This window comes from Salmo salar, chromosome ssa12 (assembly GCF_905237065.1).
Source record: "Salmo salar chromosome ssa12, Ssal_v3.1, whole genome shotgun sequence".
Classification (NCBI taxonomy): Eukaryota; Metazoa; Chordata; class Actinopteri; order Salmoniformes; family Salmonidae; genus Salmo; species Salmo salar.
In genome coordinates, this window is record NC_059453.1 from 63,615,569 (window position 1) to 63,625,035 (window position 9,467).

Here is a 9,467-nt window from a genome sequence, read left to right on the forward strand (position 1 = left end):
ACAGTGTCTGTGGGGTCACGTTGCACTTCCTAAGGCTTCCATTGGCTGTCAACAGCCTTTAGAAATGTGTTTCATCCTTCTCCTGTTACTGGGCAGAAAATAGGAGCTCAGTCAATGAGGGGGCTGCCTGAGGACAAAGGACTTGGTGATGCACGAGCCCGCCAGCGCGCCCCTCGTTCTTTTTCTTCTTGAATGAATACGCTATTGTCCGGTTGGAATATTATTGACGTTTTATGTTAAAATGACCCTAAGGATTGATTGTAAACAACGTTTGAGATGTTTCTACGAACGGTAATGGAACTATTTGACTTTTCGTGTCTGGATATACGCTCGCGCGTTATGCCTTTGGATAGTGATCTGAACGCAGGAGGTATTTCGACATAAATATGGAGTATTTCGAACAAAAATAACATTTCTTGTGGAAGTAGGAGTCCTGGTAGTGCATTCTGCCGAAGATCATCAAGGGTAAGAGAATATTTATAATACTAATTCTGAGTTTAGCTGACCCCAGAACTTGGCGGGTATCTGTATAGCTTGCTTTGATGGTTGAGCTATGTACTCAGAATATAGAAAAATGTGCTTTCTCCGTAAAGCTATTTTAAAATCTGACACAGCGGTTGCATTAAGGAGAAGCATATCTATAATTCTTTCAATAACTGTTGTAAATTTTATCAACGTTTATGATGAGTGTTTTTGTAAATTGATGTGCACATTCACCGGGGTGTTGGTGGGAATACATTTTCTGAACATCACGCGCCAATGTAAAATGGGGGTTTTGTATATAAATATGAACTTTATCGAGCAAAACATACATGTATTGTGTAACATGAAGTCCTATGAGTGCCATCTGATGAAGATCATCAAAGGTTAGTGAATATTTTAGCTGTATTTTTGGTTTTTGTGATGCATGTCCTTGTTTGGAAAATGGCTGTGGTTTTTCTTGTGAAGTTTATGTCCTAACATAATCTAATTTGATGCTTTCGCCGTAAAGCCTTTTTGAAATCGGACAATGTGGTTAGATTAAAGAGAAGTTTACCTTTAAAATGGTGTAAAATAGTTGATTGTTTGAGAAAATGAAATTATGAGATTTTTGCTGTTTTGTATTTCGCGCCATGCTATTTCACTGGCTGTTGAATAGTGTGTCCCGCAGGTGGGACGGTCACGTCCCACCTAGCCCATAGAAGTTAAACAGGTCAACATTCACAAGGCCGCAGGGCAAGACGGATTACCAGGACGTGTACTCCGAGCATGCGCTGACCAACTGGTAAGTGTCTTCACTAACATTGTCAATAACAACATGTTTCAAGCAGACCACCATAGTCCCTGTGCCCAAGAACACGAAGGTAACCTGCCTAAAATGACTACCGACCCATAGCACTTACATCTGTAGCCATGAAGTGTTTTGAAAGGCAGGTCACATCAACACCATTATCCCAGAAACCCTAGACCCACTCCAATTTGCATACCGCCCCAACAGATCCTCAGATGATGCAATCTCTATTGCATTCCACACTGCCCTTTCCCACCTGGACAAAAGGAACACCTATGTGAGAATGCTATTCATTGACTACAGCTCAGCATTCAACACCATAGTGCCCTCAAAGCTCATCGCTAAGCTAAGGACCCTGGGACTAAACACCTCCCTCTGCAACTGGATCCTGGACTTCCTGATGGGCCGCCCCCAGGTGGTAAGGGTAGGTAACAACACATCCGCCATGCTGATCCTCAACACGGGGGCCCCTCAGGGGTGCGTGCTCAGTCCCCTCCTGTACTCCCTGTTCACTCATGACTGCACGGCCAGGCACAACTCCAACACCATCATTAAGTTTGCCGATGACACAACAGTAGTAGTATCACCGACAGTGATAAGACAGCCTATAAGGAGGAGGTCAGAGACCTGGCCGTGTGGTGCCAGGACAACAACCATTCCCTCAACATGATCAAGACAAAGGAGATGATTGTGGACTATAGGAAAAGGAGGACCGAGCACATCCCCATTCTCATCAACAGGGCTGTAGTGGAGCAGGTTGAGAGATTCAAGTTCCTTGGTGTCCACATCACCAATGAACTATCATGGTCCAAACACATCAAGATAGTCATGAAGAGGGCACGACAAAACCTATTCTCCCTCAGGAGACTGAAAAGATTTGGCATGGGTCCTCAGATCCTCAAAAGGTTTTACAGCTGCACCATCGAGAGCATCCAGACGGGTTGCATCACTGCCTGGTATGGCAACTGCACGTCCTCCGACCGCAAGGCACTACAGAGGGTAGTGCGTATGGCCCAGTACGTCACTGGGGCCAAGCTTCCTGCCATCCAGGACCTCTATACCAGGCGGCGTCAGAGGAAGGCCCTAAAATTGTCAGACTCCAGCCCCCCTAGTCATAGACTTTTCTCTTCGCTATCGCACGGCAAGCGGTACCAGAGCGCCAAGTCTAGGTCCAAGAGGCTTCTAAACAGCTTCTAACCCCAAGCCATAAGACTCCTGAACATTTAATCAAATTGCTACCCAGACTTGGCCCCAGACTTGCTACCCAGACTTGGCCAAGCTTCCTGCCATCCAGGACCTCTATACCACTGTAGGCTACCTAGGATTTCGTTATCTGATCAACTTTTTTTTTTTTTCTGTGTAAACTCACATCGGTAGCCATGAAGTGCTTTGAAAGGCTGGTCATGGCTCACATCAACAGCATCATCCCTGATACCCAAGACCCACTCTAATTTGCATACTGCCCCAACAGATCCACAGATGACACAATCTCAATCACGACCCCAACACTATCATTAAGTTTGCTGACGACACAACAGTGGTAGGCCTGATTACCAATAACGATGACACCGCCTATAGGAAGGAGGCCAGAGACCTGGCAGTGTAGTGCCAGGACAACAACCTCTCCCTCAATGTGAGCAAGACAAAGGAGCTGATCGTGGACTACAGGAAAAGGCGGGCCGAACAGGCCCCCATTAACATCAACGGGGCTGTAGTGGAGTGGGTCAAGTGTTTCAAGTTCCTTGGTGTCCACATCACCAACTAACTATCATGGTCCAAACACACCAATACAGTCATGAAGAGGGAACCTTTTGCCCCTCAGGAAACTTTCAAATGATTTGGCATGGGTCCCCAGATCGTTAAAGTTCCACAGCTGCACCATCGAGAGCATCCTGACCGGTTGCATCACGCCCTGGTATGGCAACTGCTCGGCATCTGACCATAAGGCGCTACAGAGGGTAGCGTGTACGGCCCAGTACATCACTGGGGCCAAGCTTCCTGCCATCCAGGGCCTATATACTAGGCAGTGTCAGAGGAAAGCCCCAAAAATTGTCAAAGACTCCAGTCAGCCAAGTCATCGACTGTTCTCTCTGCTACCGCACGGCAAGCGGTACCGGAGCACCAAGTCTAGGACCAAAAGGCTCCTTAACAGCTTCTACCCCCAAGCCATAAGACTGCTGAACAATTAATGAAATGGCCACCCGGACTATTTACACTAACACCCCCACCCCCATTTGTTTTTACACTGTTACTACTTGCTGTTTTATTATCTATGCATTGTCACTTTACCCCTACCTACACGATTAAATGACCTCGACTAACCTGTACCCCCACACATTGACCGGTACCCCCTGTACATATTCTTATTCATCCCTTTACATTTATGTGTATGAGGTAGTTGTGAATTTGTTAGGTTACTTGTTAGATATTACTGCATTGTCGGAACTAGAAGCACACGCATTTCGCTAACCATGTGTATGTGACCAATACAATTTGATTTGCTGCTACTTGCTGTTTATCTATGCATAGTCACTTTATCCCTACCTACATGATCAAATGACCTCGACTAACCTGTACCACCACACATGGACTCAGTACCGGTACCCCCTGTATATAGCCTCGTTATTGTTTTATTGAATTACTTCTTTTTTTTTACTTTAGTTTATTTGGTAAATATTTTCGTAACTCTTTCTTGAACTGCATTGTTGTTTAAGGGTTTGTAAGTAAAGCATTTCACGGTAAGATTGTATTCGGCGCATGTGACAAATTTTGATTTGAAATTGACTGGATATATTCACTGCAGTGTTAATTCATCAACTCAATGTTAGGCTTATCGGCTAATATGCCTAGCCTACGCCTATAATTTAGGCTATAGGCTACATCTCTAGTCTGTCTTCCCAACGGCCACAGGTCGGTTGTCAAGACATCAATGACATCTTTTCCTGATGTCGTATGATTGTCAGATTTTGAAAGGTTTTTAGACATCTTTTAGGAGATGTCTAAAACGTTCATATGCAACTAGAATCCGACCTGAATAAGACGTCTTATTGCTGATGTCCTCATATATCAAACCAAAATATGACCTCTCAATATTACTGATGCTGTGCACATGCATCTCACAGCAACAATGTTCACTGCAAATCAATCCATATGTATAGTCCCTTAAACCACTATATCACAATATCCAGCTACTATGACAATGGTGAGATTATCTACAAATATGAAATTGGCTTTTTTAAATTATCCATTCACAACTGTTAAACATTTATTTTGTACCACCATAAAAATAAAATCACATCAGTAAATAAATACAATTTCTAGGTAAAATAACATGTATTTATTAACTGGGGGGGAATGGGAGGAGATATCATTACAAAATGAACACAACCGAACAACTCATTTTCATCGCCGTCTGTCCGGTGTATACTTTAACACCAGTCCGAGGTCCCTTTACAATTGCACCTCCAGATGGGTCGGGTCTCCTTGCCATCCGCCAGAGGTATTCAGCCATGTTGGTTCCGACCTGTCTATTAGAGAATATGCTTATAAAATGTTGAACCAATAATCATAAGACACATGACCATTCCATAAAAATTGAGCTCTATAGGAGAAAGCCCTGCCTCCAGCTGTTTGCTTAGAAATTCTAGGGACAATTAGGAGGCCTGCGTCTTGTGACCGTAGCGTACGTGTAGGTATGTACGGCAGGACCAAATCGGAAAGATAGGTAGGAGCAAGCCCATGTAATGCTTTGTAGGTTAGCAGGAAAACCTTGAAATCAGCCCTTGCCTTAACAGGAAGCCAGTGTAGGGAGGCTAGCACTGGAGTAATATGATCACATTTTTTGGTTCTAGTAAGGATTCTAGCACCCGTATTTAGCACTAACTGAATTTTATTTAGTGCTTTATCCGGGTAGCCGGAAAGTAGAGCATTGCCGTAGTCTAACCTAGAAGTAACAAAAGCATGGATTCATTTTTCTGCATCAATTGTGGACAGAAAATGTCTGATCTTTGCAATGTTACGCAGATGGAAAAAAGCTGTCCTTGAAACAATCTTGATATGTTCGTCAAAAGAGAGATCAGGGTCCAGAGTAACGCCGAGGTCCTTCACAGTTTTATTTGAGACGACTACAACCATCAAGATTAATTGTCAGGTTCAACAGAAGATCTCTTTGTTTCTTGGGACCTAGAACATGCATCTCTGTTTTTAAAGTTTAAAAGTAGAAAGTTTGCAGCCATCTTTATGTCTGAAACACAGGCTTCCAGCGAGGGCAATTTTGGGGCTTCACCATGTTTCATTGAAATGTACAGCTGTGTGTCATTCGCATAGCAGTGAAAGTTAACATTGTTTTCGAATGACATCCCCAAGAGGTAAAATTATATAGTGAAAACAATAGTAGTCCTAAAATGGAACCTTGAGGAACACTGAAATTTACAGTTGATTTGTCAGAGGACAAACCATTCACAGAGACAAACTGATATCTTTACGACAGATAAGATCTAAACCAGGCCAGAACTTCTCTGTGTAGACCAATTTGGGTTTCCAATCTCTCCAAAAGAATGTGGTGATCGATGGTATCAAAAGCAGCACTAAGGTCTAGGAGCACGAGGACAGATGCAGAGCCTCGGTCTGACTCCATTAAAACGTCATTTACCGCCTTTATTTTACCAGGTACGTTGACTGAGAACACATTCTCATTTACAGCAACGACCTGGGGAATAGTTTCAGGATGAATGAGCCAATTGTAAGCTGGGGATGATTAGGTGGCCATGATGGTATGAGGGCCAGATTGGGAATTTAGCCAGGACACCGGGGTTAACACCCCTACTCTTACGATAAGTGCAATGGGATCTTTAATGACCTCAGAGAGTCAGGACACCCGTTTAACGTCCCATCCGAAAGACGGCACCCTACACAGGGCAGTGTCAATCACTACCCTGGGGCATTGGGATATTTTTTAGACCAGAGGAAAGAGTGCCTCCTACTGGCCCTCCAACACCACTTCCAGCAGCATCTGGTCTCCTAGGGACTGACCTTAGCTTCAGAAGCAAGCCAGCAGTGGGATGCAGGGTGGTATGCTGCTGGCCTTCACAAGTGCAGTCTCTGTGCTATGATGGGGTCTAAAACCAGACTGAAGCATTTCGTATACATTGTTTGTCTTCAGGAAGGCAGTGAGTTGCTGCGCAACAGCTTTTTAAAAAATTTGAGAAGAATGGGAGATTCGAAATAGGCCGATAGTTTTTTATATTTTCTGGGTCAAGGTATGGCTTTTTCAAGAGAGGCTTTATTACTGCCACTTTTAGTGAGTTTGGTACACATCCGGTGGATAGAGAGTGTTTATTATGTTCAACATAGGAGGGCCAAGCACAGGAAGCAGCTCTTTCAGTAGTTTAGTTGGAATAGGGTCTAGTATGCAGCTTGAAGGTTTAGAGGCCATGATTCTTTTCATCATTGTGTCAAGAGATATAGTACTAAAACACTTTAGTGTCTCCCTTGATCCTAGGTCCTGGCAGAGTTGTGCAGACTCAGGAGAACTGAACTTTGGAGGAATATGCAGATTTAAGGAGTCCATAATTTGCTTTCTAATGATCATGATCTTTTCCTCAAAGAAGTTTATGAATTTATTACTGCTGAAGTGAAAGCCATCCTCTCTTGGGGAATGCTGCTTTTTAGTTAGCTTTGCGACAGTATCAAAAATACATTTCGGATTGTTCTTATTTTTCTCAATTAGGTTGGAAAAATAGGATGATCGAGCAGCAGTGAGGGCTCTTCGATACTGCACGGTACTGTCTTTCCAAGCTAGTCGGAAGACTTCCAGTTTGGTGTGGCGCCATTTCCGTTCCAATTTTCTGGAAGCTTGCTTCAGAGCTCGGGTATTTTCTGTATACCAGGGAGCTAGTTTCTTATGACAAATGTTTCTCGTTTTTAGGGGTGCAACTGCATCTAGGGTATTGCGCAAGGTTAAATTGAGTTCCTCAGTTAGGTGGTTAACTGATTTTTGTCCTCTGATGTCCTTGGGTAGGCAGAGGGAGTCTGGAAGGGTATCAAGGAATCTTTGGGTTGTCTGAGAATTTATAGCACGACTTTTGATGCTCCTTGGTTGGGGTCTGAGCAGATTATTTGTTGCGATTGCAAACGTAATATAATGGTGGTCCGATAGTCCAGGATTATGAGGAAAAATATTAAGATCCACAACATTTATTCCATGGGACAAAACTAGGTCCAGAGTATGACTGTGGCAGTGAGTAGGTCCGGAGACATGTTGGACAAAACCCACTGAGTCGATGATGGCTCCGAAAGCCTTTTGGAGTGGGTCTGTGGACTTTTCCATGTGAATATTAAAGTCACCAAAAATTTGAATATTATCTGCTATGACTACAAGGTCCGATAGGAATTCAGGGAACTGAGTGAGGAACGCTGTATATGGCCCAGGAGGCCTGTAAACAGTAGCTATAAAAAGTGTTTGAGTAGGCTGCATAGATTTCATGACTAGAAGCTCAAAAGACGAAAACGCCGGGGTTTTTTGTAAATTGAAATTTGCTGTCGTAAATGTTAGCAACACCTCCGCCTTTGCGGGATGCGCGGGGGATATGGTCACTAGTGTAACCAGGAGGTGAGGCCTCATTTAACACAGTAAATTCATCAGGCTTGAGCCATGTTTCAGTCAGGCCAATCACATCAAGATTATGATCAGTGATTAGTTCATTGACTATAACTGCCTTGGAAGTTAGGGATCTAACATTAAGTAGCCCTATTTTGAGATGTGAGGTATCACAATCTCTTTCAATAATGGCAGGAATGGAGGAGCTCTTTATTCTAGTGAGATTGCTAAGGCGGACACAGCCATGTTTAGTTTTGCCCAACCTAGGTCGAGGCACAGACACGGTCTCAATGGGGATAGCTGAGCTGACTACACTGACTGTGCTAGTGGCAGACTCCACTAAGCTGGCAGGCTGGCTAACAGCCTGCTGCCTGGCCTGCACCCTTTTTAATTGTGGAGCTATGAAATCTGACTCTTATGGGCAAAAGGTATTTCATGCCATATAACATTTTACTTGGGAAATCCCTCGTTCCCTAAATATAGTAAGTTGTGTCTTTCCCTAAATATAGTGAGTTGTGTATATCAACAAAGTTGCAGCAGATGTGTGAAAAACTGTAGACCATCTGTGGCCTAATATCATTATGCGTCTATTTGAATCAATTAAACCGCTCAGTAACAACAAATAACACTCAAAAAGTATTACACCTTCAAGTGCTCCATTTTGGTGGAAATAGCAGAGCTCATGCATGATAAATAATGCAGTGAGTTTCAAAATTAAAATGTAATACTTTTACCCTCTGAATCCTTGAGGCAAGGGAACTGTTTCAGTAATGAAGATGTAAGTTGTGTCTGTCTCAGATGTTGGGCTGAAAGAAGAGGGATAAATAGAAATTAATCAAAAGGTACAATGTTTACAAAAGAATCACAATCAAATTTCCTGTCATAAGGACCATAATGATGTAACTAGTATAGAACATGTTTCTCCAAACCTCTCGATGAGCTGTGGAATCAACACCCGGACCATGGACTGTGTCTATTGGATTGAGATGCTTGGGGGGCAGGTATCCCAGCAGTTAAGAGCGTTGGGCCTGTAACTGAAAAGTCGCTGGTTCTAATACACGAGCCGACTAGGTGAAAAATCTGTTGACGTGATCTTGAGCAAGGCACTTATCCCTAATCGTGCCTGTAAGTCACTCTGGATAAGAGTGTTTGCTAAATTATTATAAAATGTAATAGACCTCCATTGAGGCTGGCCTCAATGACTTTGCCTTCCAGTGTCGTCTTTGTTCAAAACAGTTCCATTTGAGTTTTACACATGCTCAGCAGCTAATAAGATAATTTACAAATTATGGTGTCTGTCTCTGGTGCTGGTCCAACAGGTTCTGCTGGTGTATGATGCAGTGCCTTATACATTATGGCTTTTCTTTTGCATTTCAAAGATGACAGTACATGTTTTTTTCTTGGTATTATCTTCTACGAGATCTAATGTGTTATATTCTCTTACATGAATTTAACATTTCCACAAACTTCAAAGTGTTTCCTTTCAAATGGTATCAAAAATATGCATATCCTTGGTTGAGGTCCTGAGCTACAGGCAGTTAGATTTGGGTACGTCATTTTAGCCAAAAATTGAAAAAATGGGCGGATCCATAAGAGGTT

General features: G+C 43.0%; 1 long non-coding RNA gene across 1 annotated transcript; it reads right to left on the reverse strand.

Annotated features, from left to right (window-relative positions):
• Positions 1-4,592: 4,592 nt before the first annotated feature.
• On the reverse strand, positions 4,593-8,969 carry LOC123725538 (uncharacterized). Its single transcript, XR_006758053.1, has 3 exons — positions 8,798-8,969; positions 8,603-8,674; positions 4,593-4,797 (listed from the first exon to the last, which is right to left on the reverse strand). It is a non-coding gene; the product is annotated as an uncharacterized lncRNA (long non-coding RNA).
• Positions 8,970-9,467: the final 498 nt, after the last annotated feature.